Source organism: Sinocyclocheilus rhinocerous, unplaced genomic scaffold (genome assembly GCF_001515625.1).
Source record: "Sinocyclocheilus rhinocerous isolate Xijiao unplaced genomic scaffold, SAMN03320098_v1.1 scaffold1508, whole genome shotgun sequence".
In the NCBI taxonomy this organism is placed as follows: Eukaryota; Metazoa; Chordata; class Actinopteri; order Cypriniformes; family Cyprinidae; genus Sinocyclocheilus; species Sinocyclocheilus rhinocerous.
Genome location: NW_015660889.1, coordinates 35,305 through 48,930, shown reverse-complemented (window position 1 = coordinate 48,930; position 13,626 = coordinate 35,305).

The window sequence follows — 13,626 nt, the reverse complement described above, 5'->3', positions numbered from 1 at the left end:
AACAGATCCGGCGTGACGCAGCTGACACAGAACAGCATATGTTGTTTACGTCCAGCGGATATTCTCCAAAATGGCACCAGGGTGATGCGGAGGAGATGAATTGTTGAATAAAGTATTTTTTTTTTCTTTTGCTCACAAAAAGTATTCTCGTAGCTTTGTAAAATTACGTTTGAACCCAATGTCACATGATGTCCTTGCTACCTGGCTGGACCTGGGAACATTTCAGTTGCGTTGCTGTCTATGCAGGGTCAGACAGCTCTCAGATTCCATCAAAAATATCTTAATTTGTGTTCCGAAGATGAACGAAGGTTTTACAGGTCTGAAATGACATGAGGGTGAGTAATTAATGACAGAATTTAAATGTTTGGGTGAATTAACCTTTTAAGGCCTTTTTAGTAATGTTAATTATAATGCTACAGATTTGATGTTGATGAAGGAGTACTTAAGCGTTTCTGACAGGACTATTCTTTGACCTAAGACAAAAAAGTGTAGGCTACACCTGAACGAGAGAGAAATCTGAGCAATCAAAGGTGTTCGTTCGCACATGGACACAAATACATTCTGAAAGTCAAAATCCCAGCATGAAATCAATTTTCTGACCTCCTTTCTTATCATGCCTTACTTTGGACATATGTTTGGTCCGTCCTGACCTTGACTATAATCTGCCGTGCTTCCCCAGGACTGCGAGGTCGACAGACCCTGATTGACAGGCGGTAGGCCTGAAAACAGATCCCGGTCCGCCTCATGTCCGCGCTGATTAAAATATCCCCCAGGATCGGTGATGTAACGCCACAGGCTGGACTCCTTCCCCCTCTTACTGTAATAGACCTCTGGCCGCTTTTCCCAAGAGCATTCCTCCGAAAATTGAAGGTCTTAATCTGCCCTGTAATGCTGTCTTTCTGGACAGGCCGAACAGAGGGGATCAGCTATATGAGGGACAGAGTTGTTCTGTTGGCATCACTGCAGGTTGGAACTAGGAGTTCTGCTAGTAAGTTTGTCTGTACTTTTGCCTCTGAGATATAACATCAAATATAATGGCGGTACATGCAGTACAGGGGTTAAATACACTAGTGAGAGCACTAGACAAGGAACTATGTGTGCATCAGTACTCTGATTTTGTTTGTGTGTCAGCATATGGGCCCCAAGATTCTCCCTCTATGGAACTAATGGGTCAGGAAGAGACAGACTGTCCTAAGTAAACCCTTTAATCTCATTTTCTTCCTACTGAGTTCTTAATGAATGGACATACATGTACACACACACAAATGCAGTACATTTGTATGAAAAAAATACATTTAGAATAATGTCTATCATTAATGTGAATAATGTGAATCATTAAATCTGAAAATAGTTATTTCTTTTGGAACATACATGGACAAAATGGTGCAGAAATCATTTTCATTCAGAAATTGCTAGTAAATTTCACAAACAATTACATAGAAACAGCAAGTAACACATTGAATTAATGTGAAATTAGAGAAAAACTGAAATTTGATTTTAAATGTATTAAAATATGTTCCAATATTTTTTTTAACTTTAAACAATAATTTCTTTGCAATGTAAGAACAACAAAATACAGTGATGTTTATATTTAAAAGAAGACAAAAAAAGCCAATGGGATAAGAAAAATAAAAATAAATTTCTGGAAGAAAAAAAACGTAATATCTTAATTTTATCCACAATTTTACTTCTCAGGTATTTTACTGGGAAACAAGATAAAAATACTTATTAAAAAATAAGTGCATCTTTATGAGCATATTTGAAAAAAATATACCTTAAAAAATGACACAATCTCTGTCTCTTTCTGTCTGTGTAGATTATATAATGTATGCAGAAACTAATAATGTGGCCTGAACTAAACCAACAGATGGTGTAAACATTGAATATCTCTCTTGCAATATATTTTGCAGATGATGATTTCCCTAAAATCAAAGGGATGTGATAAAGCAGAGAGACTGAAGTGAACTTCTCTTTTTTTCTCTCTCTTTTTAAGAAGGTAGAAGTGCTCAATATCACTAATGGGATTAAAGGAGTGAATGTGGGACTAATAGACTGGATATAACACACACACACACACACATACACCTGCCCCTACATGCTCTTAAAACTCACACAATTAAAGTTTGCCCATGTGTGTTAAGTGAATGTTGCCATGCATAAATAATGGTTGCATTTGCTTGTGACAGATCAATTTGGAGGCCCCATCATCACTAATAAGTGGAGCCCCTTGGGGAGAGTGTAATTGGTGGCAGTTAGGCTGCTCTCTGCAACACCATCCAAGCCCAGTTTCACACACAGACCCATCTCAGCCTCTATCTGTGTGTTTCCAGTATAAAGTACCTCAGAGACAGTGAGATATCAAGATTTAAAGAATGGATCTTGTATATTCTGAGTAGTGCACTCTTTCTAGGGTTGCAAAGGGGTGGAACATTTCCGGGAACTTTCCAAAAATCCCTGGAATATTCCAAAAAAATCCTGGAAAGTTTCCAAAATTTCTGGAATATTTCCGAAATTTACTGGGAATTTTCCACCTTTTTGCAACCCTAACTCTTTCCCCCTCTCTCTTCCTCTTATCTTTTCTCAGACAGGAAAGAAGGATGGCTGTGCCAGTAATTTGTATCATTAGGGTACATTTGCAAATCTAAAACTACTGCCTGCAAAGAGAGTTGCATGGAGAGACTGTTGCTATGGGAACAGTTTCGTGTGGCTCAACCTTTCCAAACTTTGAGAGCTGATTTGGACTGTTGTGTGTGTGTGTGTGTGGGTATGTGAATATGTGGAAGATAAAGTTAAGCGTATGTGTGTGTGAACGAGACAGAGACAGATGTGCAAGCATGATTTACAATTACGTTTACACCAGAACAACAGGGCATTTCATCAGCATTTCATTTTTATTGTAAAAATAATTCAAATACACTGTCTTCAATCGAAATACTGGCCTAAATTTATACTAAATTTATACTAACATTATACAAGAATTTGCCAGTGGAGTATGAAAACATTCTTACATTTATTTATTTATTTTCTATCAGTTAATCAGTGTTTTGTTTATATATATATATATATATACTGTATACACACACACACACACACACACATTTGATTAATATTTTTTTGTTTTGCTTTTTTCAGTAAAAGTGTCTAATCAATTAAAGAGATGACAATTCAATTATTCTCTAGAAACAAAACTTAATATCTTATAAATTTGTTCTTCTCAATTAAATTAATATTGTTTTAAGAAGATTTAGAGAAAAATACAAATAATTTAAATATTTAAATCTGAAAATATACCTTTTATAAGAAATTACAGGAGCCTGTTTTTTATGGGGGAAAATGTGCGAAACAATTTTCACTCAGAAATATTTAGCAAATTGCACAAACCATTACAAAGAAACAGCAAGTAAAACATTGAATTAAACATGACATTTTGAAGAAGTTTATAGATAAAACAATTATTTATTTTAGCTTCAAACAATAATTTCTTTGCGATGTAAGAACAACAAAATATAGTGAGGTTTATATTTAAAAGAACAATCATTTCTTTGCAATGCAAGAGCAACACAATATAGTGAGGTTAGAAGACAAAAAATGCCAATGAGATGAAAAATAAAAATATGTATTCTCTGAAGAAAAATCTTAATATCTTAATTTTATCTACAATTTTACTTCTCATGTATTTTTTACTGGAAAACAAGATAAAAATACAGATTAAAAAAATAAGTACATCTTTTTGAGGATATTTCAGAAAACATGCCTTAGAAAATTACACAATCTCTGTTCCTTTCTATCTGTATTACTGTAGATTATACAGTAAAATGTATTCAGAAACTGATATTGTGGCCTAAAATAAACAAACACGTGATGTAAGCATACGAAGACAAAAAATGCCATCATGATAAGAAAAATAAAGATATAAGTGTATCTTCTCCATATGCTTAAGATTTAGGCATAACAAATTTTGGGCAACATGATAAACTTTTAGTCTGATAAGTAGAAGCAGCAAGCTGTTTCTAAGAACACACATGGCTGGGGGGAATCACGTAACAACTGCTCTGCGGCCGAGTATTTCAACTGCTGTATGAGTGATAATAGTCTGGTGGTTCCCTGGAATAAAACCTCTCATCCCTAAGATGGCATTTTTGTCTGAGGCATAATGCCAAGTCATTTACACGCTAACAATGTTATGTAAGTCTGTGATTCTTCCATCCCTCGGCTGTCACTCACAAACACAGATGAACCCACACACTTGTCGTCACTGTGCTTTCACCACGGGCATCAGGGTCTTTTCACTGCCTACGAGGCACAAAAACAATAAACATCCCACCAAATCTTCGCACACCTCCTCCTCCTCTACGTCTCAGTTTATCGTTATGTTCTCTTTCGCCCCTCACATCCTTTAGTTTGACACAAAAGCCGCCCGCTCTCTTCACAAATACCTGTCTCCGACTGAACTGAACCGTCGGCGGGTGTCTGATAAACTCATAGCTCTGCACAGCTGTTCTCCTGTGTGTGTGTGTGTGTGTGTGTGTGTATAATGCTCATATGCTGCATTAGAAATTCTGATTCATTCTAGTGAATCAGTCCATCCTAAACTGTTATCTCTCACATAGACCTATGTAACATTAGAAAGTCTGAAACATTCTAGTGAATCGGTTCTTACTTTCTCATTATTCTAGTGAATCAGTTCGTCCTAAATGATTCCTTCTCACATGTTACCTTATAAAGTCTGATTTATTCTAATGAATCGATTCGTCTTTAAATCGCCTTTAAAGTTGTCCAAATGAAGTCCTTAGCAATGCATATTACTAATCAAAAATTAAGCTTTGATATATTTACAATAGGAAATTTACAAAATATCTTCATAGAACATAATCTTTACTTAATATCCTAATGATTTTTGGCATAAAAGAAAAATCGATAATTTTGACCCATACAATGTATTTTTGGCTATTGCTACAAATATACCCATGCTACTTAAGACTGGTTTTGTGGACCAGGGTCACATATGTCAATATCAAATCTTCATTTTTGATTAGTAATATGCATTGCTAAGAACTTCATTTGGACAACTTTAAAGGGAATTTTCTCAATATTTAGATTTTGTTTTAACCCTCAGATTCCAGATTTTCAAATAGTTGTATCTCTGCCAAATATTGCCCTATCCTAACAAACCATACATCAATGGAAAGCTTATTTATTCAGCTTTCAGATGATGTATAAATCTCAATTAAAAAAAACTGACCCTTATGACTGGTTTTGTTGTCCAGGGTCACATATGTTTAGAAAAGAAGACTTTAGAAAGACTTTAGAATTTATTCTAGTGAACTGTTTCATCCTAAATGGTTCTCACTCTCTCATTATGTAGCATTGAAACGTCTGATTTATTCTAGTGAATCAGTTCTCACTCACATCACATAACATTGAAACATTTGATTTATTCTAGAGAATCCTAAACAGTATGTAGCATTAGAAAGTGAGATTCATTCTAGAGAAGTGTTTGTCCCAAATGGTTTTCACTCTCTCATTATGCATTGGAATGTCGGTTCTCTCTATTAAAACATCTGATTCCTTAGTGAATCAGTTGGTCCTAAAAAGATTTTACTCTTTCATTATGTACAATTGGAACGTCTGAATCATTCTAGTGAATTGGTTTGTCCTAAACGGTTCTTTCTCACATAGTGTATGGAGCAGTATTCTGAATGATTTAAGTGAATGGATTTAGGAGGTGTAGGTTTGAAAAGGTCAATTCTGTCTGGTGAAATGGTTCTTGTAAATGAACAGATTTAAATATGATTTACCGATTCAAGTCTCTGTACCGTTTGACAGAGTACTGTATAAATTTGCTTGTTCAAGTTTGATGCTGTCTAATTGATATTGATCATTCGATTAAAACCCCTCGCCGTATTTGCCAACTAATATAGCACTGATAAAATTATAAATCATATGATTGAATATTTTTATTAAGCAAATAAGTAACTGTTTGCAGCTTGTAACGTAACTAATAAACTTATGATTAGCTTGAGGCTTGGCAAACTAAGTAGTTTCTCAACACTGTCTATTTGACACAAACAGGACAGAATATAATTGTGGGTAGTGCATAGAGTGTGTCTGTGAAATCTATAGGGCATTTTCTGAAATGATTCATCCATGAGGATCTCTGGACAGCGACCCTTTCATCCGCCCACTTACATGGTGAATGATATTGGCCCGTGTGACAGAAGAGGTCAATCCGTAATAAACTGCACCCAATCAAATGAACGCTGATCCCCAAACACATACAGAGGCATCAACAGAGCAACACACTTGCAATCAGTTTCTAATTACAGTACACTCTTTCCACCAGATGTTTCTTAAAGCACGTGTATGTGTTTGTGTGTAGGTGTACATTTGTTTGTGTGGTAATAATGGCATTTGCCCCAAATCCTTTGTAATTAAGTTGTTTTCAAGGGGACGTGAGTGACAGCTTGAAACCTTGAGACAGAAACCCATTTTTCAAAGGCAGAAGAGAAGCTGCAGAAGATGCAGTATGTGGGAGAGAAGAAGAGAGAAAATATGAAAGCTATTTCATCATGAGGAGCTCAGTGAATATTTCATCATGTGATCAAAAATAGCTATACACTCTCTCTGCTGTTCTCTCTGCTTCTTCATACAGCAGGGAACTTCCTTCAGATGTGTTCTAACATGAAATCGAATTATGTTTTCGTGAACTCTCGCCTTTACGTCTTTATCAAGCAAACAGACATGATTATACCTTTATATTTTAGGGCAGTTAATGGACTACAAAAGAAAAAGAATTGCCAATTATTAAGTCAAATTAATTGTGTGTGTGTGTATATATATAGGCAATAAATGTATATATGCAATTAATTTACATATATATATTATTCTGTTTTGCATTTGAATTTTGTTTCCCGGGGTACTAGTAGTAGCTTATTCTTGTAACAATTCAGCAATTCTTTTGACTGTGATAGGCCATTATAAGTGGATCATGACTAAATTAAAGAGTGAAAGGAAGAAATTAAAAACCTATCTGTTATCTCAGATTGCTGATGGTTGTCTGTGATGGGAGCGAGTTATGTAACCTTCCAGGAAATGTCTGACTCCCTGCCCTCAGTATCCACTTGCATTTAACTGTGTTATACACTATTGCTAAAAATAATTGACTAAGAGGAAGAGAAGACAAGTATGTTGAGAGTATGAGTATCTAGTTTTTCACATACTAACATACTAACTCTCTGTAATTCAACAGGCTATATAAACATACTAAACAATGTTTTATTATAAATGAAAAAGTTTTTCTGTGAAGTTTAGGGTTAGGGGATAGAAAATATCATTAGCTGAGTGTAAAAATGGTGATGCCTATGGAAAGTCCTTGTAATGATAGGAGTACCAATGTGTGTGTGTGTGTGTGTGGGAGAGAGAGACATGGGAGCCTGAGGCAGAGCCCTGCAGGTTGCCATAGGCAGACTGTTTGATAGTATCCTGCCTGTAAAGCTTTGTTTTATCCCTAACACAACCGACATTAACTCCATGCAGCCCTGTAATGCCTATCAATTATCAACATGATCAAGACTTTAATGAAAACATGTTGTTCACAATCTACTGCATGTCTTTTGTTGTCTGACAGATATTTCATATTTTTTTAGCAAGTAAACAGACTTTTAGCATAAAATGTCCCCCATCAGGTGATGGTATGTGTTTTTTTAGTATGAAATATTAAAATCATAGTAAACATAATATTTTATATTGTTAGTAATATTTCAAAGTGAACACTAAATGGACTGAAGCAACCTGATTATCCATTGCTGTTTTTATGGTACACCAGGCTTCTGAGGGAAGTTTATTCATACTTCTCTCAATCATCGCTGCAGTGCATTGATTAAATCCTATATAGAGTGACAACTGATATTTATATGCATTTTATGTACGTAGTCTGCTGTATGGGTTTTCCCCCCTTATTTTTTGGTCATATAAATATCAGCAACAGCACCAAAAATGCATATTTTTGCTCAGTTTGGTCCCCTCAATATAAGGCTTTTATCCTCCTTGAGTATGAGCTCCATAATCTCTTATATCATACTATATGATCCACAAGACCCTGATGTACTTTCAGTGACCTGTAATAGGCAGTATCACATCTTTTGTAGCAGAAATAAACTGCTGCAGAAAAAGCTAGGTCCATGCAAAATGTAATGTGTAACTGCAACACTCATTTCAAATGTAGTGGAGTAAAGAGTACAGATACTCATTAAAAAATGTAGTGAAGTAAAGAGTAAAAGTTGCTAATATCTTTGATACTCAGTACAACTACAAAGTACCCGAAAAGATACTCAAGTACAGTAACTAATTACATTTACTCCAATACTTTACTCCTCTGCACACCTGTGAGGTGGATGGATTATCTCGGCAAAGGAGAAGTGCTCACTAACACAGATTTAGACAGATTTGTGAACAATATTTGAGAGAAATAGGCCTTTTGTGTACATAGAAAAAGTCTTAGATCTTTGAGTTCAGCTCGTGAAAAATGGGGGCAAAAACAAAAGTGTTGTGTTTATAATTTTGTTCAGTGTATGTAAAGGTATGATAAATTTTTTTAATTCTAAAAAATATTTTTGGACTTTTTTAGTATGTCATGGGCTTTACAGGGTTAAGTTTTGCACATGTCATTTTATATATTCAGCATGTATATTTTTGCAGTAAATGTCTGTTCTGTTTCAGTGCAGCATAAACTTTTAAACAAATAACATTTACAGTAATCACACACACACACACACACACATATATATATATATATAATACGGTTATGTATTCCTTTTTAATAAAAGGTCTTTTTTACAGAAGCATTGGAAAATGTTATGAAATTCTTGTGGGTAAGTACTTAAAAAGTAACAACTGCAACATTATTCTATGAAGGTGAACATGGCATGTCATCCTTTGTATATATTTTCTCATACTTTGGTGCTCTAGCTCCTTATTTAGTATATTATTTTACTTCAGTTTTGTTAACGTTAAAGAGAGTAGGCTGTGAAGATCACATCAGTTACATCCTTTGACTAAATCTTATTAGAATGTAGATTGAGACGTCTTTACATGATTGAATCCTTTGTGCAGTATTGGGACAAAAAATGATCGCTTAGCAGAGTCATGGTCTGAATTCACTGCTGAGTTTAAAGTGATCTGTGCACAGCAGGTATAAGCTAGCTGAAACTAGTCTGTCTGTGGTTGTCACACATACTGGATATTTGCCATAATTGGGTCATGTGAACAAAGGGTTCTCATAGCCTCAGCACGAGCCCTTCAGTAATGAGGGTAGTCCGCACTGTCACTGCGAAGACAAGCTACGGACACTGGGGTACCGGGCTTGGATTCAGGTTGCCATGGTGATGCACATCCTATCTAGAGTGGGTGCCGTGAGTTACCGTGGAAACTGGAGATGCCTGAGGGGGCCAGAGGTAATTGGCAGGAATGATAGTGGCAGCCACTTTCTTCTGTGGTGCTGAGAATCTCTTGATGGCTGGGAAAACTTTTTTTGTTTGTTTGCTTTTTTCTTTTTTGGTTAATCTCTGGAGCTGAGGGCTTTTTTTCCACACGGGTAACTCACAGCCGATGATAGATGTGCGTGTGGGTGTGGAAGGGTCAGAGAGCGAGGAAGAGAAGAAAAGAGGCAGGAGAGGAGGTAGATATATGTTTTGGCTCAGGCCAAACTGTGTCAGCCAGCTTTGGACTTCGATACATTTCAGATACATTCAGATCAAGGCACAAGTAAAAGATATGAGTCAAATAGTTTGAAAACTTTGGATGTTTTTGTGCATCTTCTATAAACTTTGTTTTTATATGTCATGCCATTGAGTATGTGATATACGGTATATACTGTAGTGTGTAACATTACATTTTAAATGGCTACATTTTACAAGTAGCAGACACAAATCCGTATCATTTCTAGTAAAAATATTCAGGTATCATTAAACAAGATAAATTAAAATGGTTTAAGATAATACATTTTCAAATAATATTTCATCTCATCATATTTAAGAATTAATAAACATCTTAAAATTGTAAAATTAATGTTTTTTCTTGTTTTACATGTATATACACTGAAATGTAGAGAAAATATACTGATTATTAGTTTTTTTCTGTATAGAAAGTGTTATAACTTCATTAACTGGAAATATATAACTGAATCATGTGAATAAGCTTGTTTTGTTAAATAAGCATAAAGTTTTGTTAAATTTGTACTTTAAAAATGTGAAATGAAGAAAGAAATCTAGGCTATTCTCACATATTAAGATATTAATGTTTAGATATTAAGATATTCATTAATTCCTAAGTATTAAGATATATTCTTTTAAATGTATCTTACATAATGTTGTATTACAAATATTTGCTTATGAATGTATTTTTATATATTATTATTATTATTATTATTGTTTTCTGTACAAAGTCTTGTAACTTGATTAATGGGAAACTTATAACTGAATCATATGAATAAACTTGTTTTAAGCATAACGTTTTGTTAAATTTATAATTAAAAAATTTCTAATGAAGAAAGAAATCTATTCTCACATATTTAAGATATTAATGTTTAGATATTAAGATATTAATTCATTCCTAAGCATTAAGATATATTCTTTTAACTGTTGTCTAACAACAATTTGCTTATGAATATACAGTGGCGTGTGAAAGTTTGGGAACCCCTTGCAGAATCTGTGAAAATGTGAATAATTTTAACAAAATAAGAGAGATCATACAAAATGCACGTTATTTTTTATTTAGTACTGTCCTGAGTAAGATATTTTACATAAAAGATGTTTACATATAATCCACAAGACAAAAAATAGCTGAAATTAATAAAATAACCCCCTTCAAAAGTTTGGAAACCCTTGGTTCTTAATACTGTGTGCGGTTACCTGGATGATCTACGACTGTTTTTTTTGTGATGGTTGTTTATGAGTCCCTTGTTTGTTCTGAACAGTTGAACTGCCTGCTGTTCTTCAGTTTTCCAGCATCTTTTGCATATTTGAACCCTTTCCAACAGTGACTGTATGGTTTTAAGATCCATCTTTACACACTGAGGACAATTGAGGGACTCAAACACAACTATTAAAAAAGGTTCAAACATTCACTGATGCTCCAGAAGGAAACACGATGCATTAAGAGCCGGGGGGTGAAAACTTTTGAATAGGATGAAGATGTCCATATTTTTCTTATTTTGTTGAAATATAATTTTCCATTTAGTACTGCCCTTCGGAAGCAACAGAAGATACTTGCATGTTTCCCGTAAGACAAATTAAGTACAATTTATCTTGATCTTCAAATTCAAAAAGTTTTCACGATGCTAAGGCCAAAAGCAAAGCAGTTTTGAGTGTCATGACCCGTAAGTCCGCTGATTGGAGCGGCTCAAAGGGAGGGCCCTTAGGACTAGAGACCCATGTCGGCACAGTCCTAGGACGAGGAGGATTTAACCTCCGAGCGCCCTTCAGGAATTTAACGACCAAGTCGTTCCTGCCGATAGTCCGGACAGCCACGAGAGAATGATTTGCTGCGATGGCTGCCACATAGACTTTAAGTGTGGATGTGGTGCGACCGTTGTCCAACAGCTCTTACAGAAAGGTTAGCATGTGGGACACGTCACATGAGTTCGGGTCCTGATCTCGCGCTGAACACCAGTCGCAAAAGACTGACCACTTGAGAGCGTAGAGACATCTTGTAGATGGAGCTCTCGCTTCTAAGATGGTATTTGAAACTCTCCCAGGAAGCTGGCTAGACTCCCGTACAGGGACCAGACATTAAGGTTCCACAGCTCTGGCTGGGGATGCCAAATCCTGCCCTGTGCTTGTGAGAGAAGGTCTTTCCTCAGTGGTATCGGCCATGGGGCTGCTGATGATAGCTGGACCATTTCCTGGAAACCAAGGTTGGTTCCTCCAGAATGGGGCCACCAAGAGGAGAGCACATCTCGTTTCCCTGACTTGCCTGATGACCCGAGGGAGCAGAGCAATCGGAGGGAAAGCATACAGACGGGTGTTGGGCCAATCATGGGCCAGAGCATCCCGCTGTGTTGAGAAATAGATTGGGCAGTGACAGTTGTCTTCGGAGGCGAAGTGGTCCACATCTGCCTTGCCGAAAACTGTAGGAGTAGGAGGACGTCGAGTCATCCTGTACAGGGGACGTGACCTGAGGCCGCCTTGGCGATTGATATAAACTACCACAGTCATGTTGTCCGACCGGACCAAGACGTGGTGCCCCTTTAAGGCTGGTAGGAAGGTCTTTAGGGCCAGACAAACAGCCATCATTTTGAGGCAGTTGATGTGTAGGCGTCGCTCGCGAATTGACCAGGAGCTGGATTGCCCTCACACAACTCACCCCAGCCCGAGCTGGAGGCATATGTTGTGACCACCTTCCTCCTGGAGGTCGTTCCCAACTGCACGCATGAAAACATGTGAGGAGTTGTTCAGGGGGCCACAGCTTTGACGCAGCGATGGGTTACCCTGACGCGAAGTCGGCCCAGGCGCCAGGCGTGGGACGGTACATAAGTCTTCAGCAAATACTGAAGGGGCCGCATGTGAAGCTGGCCCAGGGGAATAACCAAGGAGGCAGCTGCCATGAGACCGAGCATCCTCTGAAATGTCCTGAGTGGACGTGTAATTCCCAACTTGAATGACGCCGCCACTCGCTGAATATTCAGGGAGCGTTCCGGCGAAATCCATGCTATAACTGAGTCTATAACTGATCCCAGAAAGGAGACCCGCTGTCTGGAAGTCAGAAAACTCTTGGCCGGGTTGATTCTCAACCTGAGGCGCTCCAGATGTTTGAGCAGCAACTATCTGTGAGCGATAAGTTCCCGTTCTGATCTGGCCAGCATCAGCCAATCGTCGAGGTAATTCAAAATGCGGAGTCCCATCTGTCTCAGAGGGGAGAGAGCTGCGTCTATGCACTTCATAAAAGTGCGAGGGGCCAGGGACAGCCCGAAGGGCAGGATTGTATACTGATAGGCCATTCCCTCGAATGTGAATCTCAAGAACGGTCTGTGACGGGGGCGATTTGGATATGAAAGTACGCGTCTTTCAAATCCAATGTCAGAAACCAGTTCCCAGGGCAAATTTGCACGAGGATTTGTTTCAAAGTTAACATTCTGACTGGCCGTCGCATGAGAGCATGATTCAGACATCTGAGATCGAGAATTTTTTCTGAGATCGTCTTTTTTGGGAACAAGGAAATAGTGGCTGTAAAAACCTCTCTCGCTCTCTGCTAAGGGTAGCTGTTCTATGGCACCTTTTGCAAGCAATGTGTTTACCTCGGACCGAAGAACATGAGAATCGTTGTTCAATACCGAAGTTTGAATGACACCTCTGAAATGAGGAGGCCTGCAAGCAAACTGAAGTGAGTATCCTTGATCTATCGTTTTTAGGATCCATGTTGACATGCTGGGAATGGCTTTCCAAGCCATCAGCCGGGTGGCAAGAGGTTCCATTTTTATGAATGACAGCTCGCCGTGTGAAGGTGGGGAACTGACATGTGTGAGTGCAGGAAGAGGAATTTTGCTCTTTAAAGTATGTGGGTCCGCTATCACAGCGGTAATTTGATGGGGCACATGCTGGTTTGGCAGGACGTGCCCTGTTAGAAAACCTC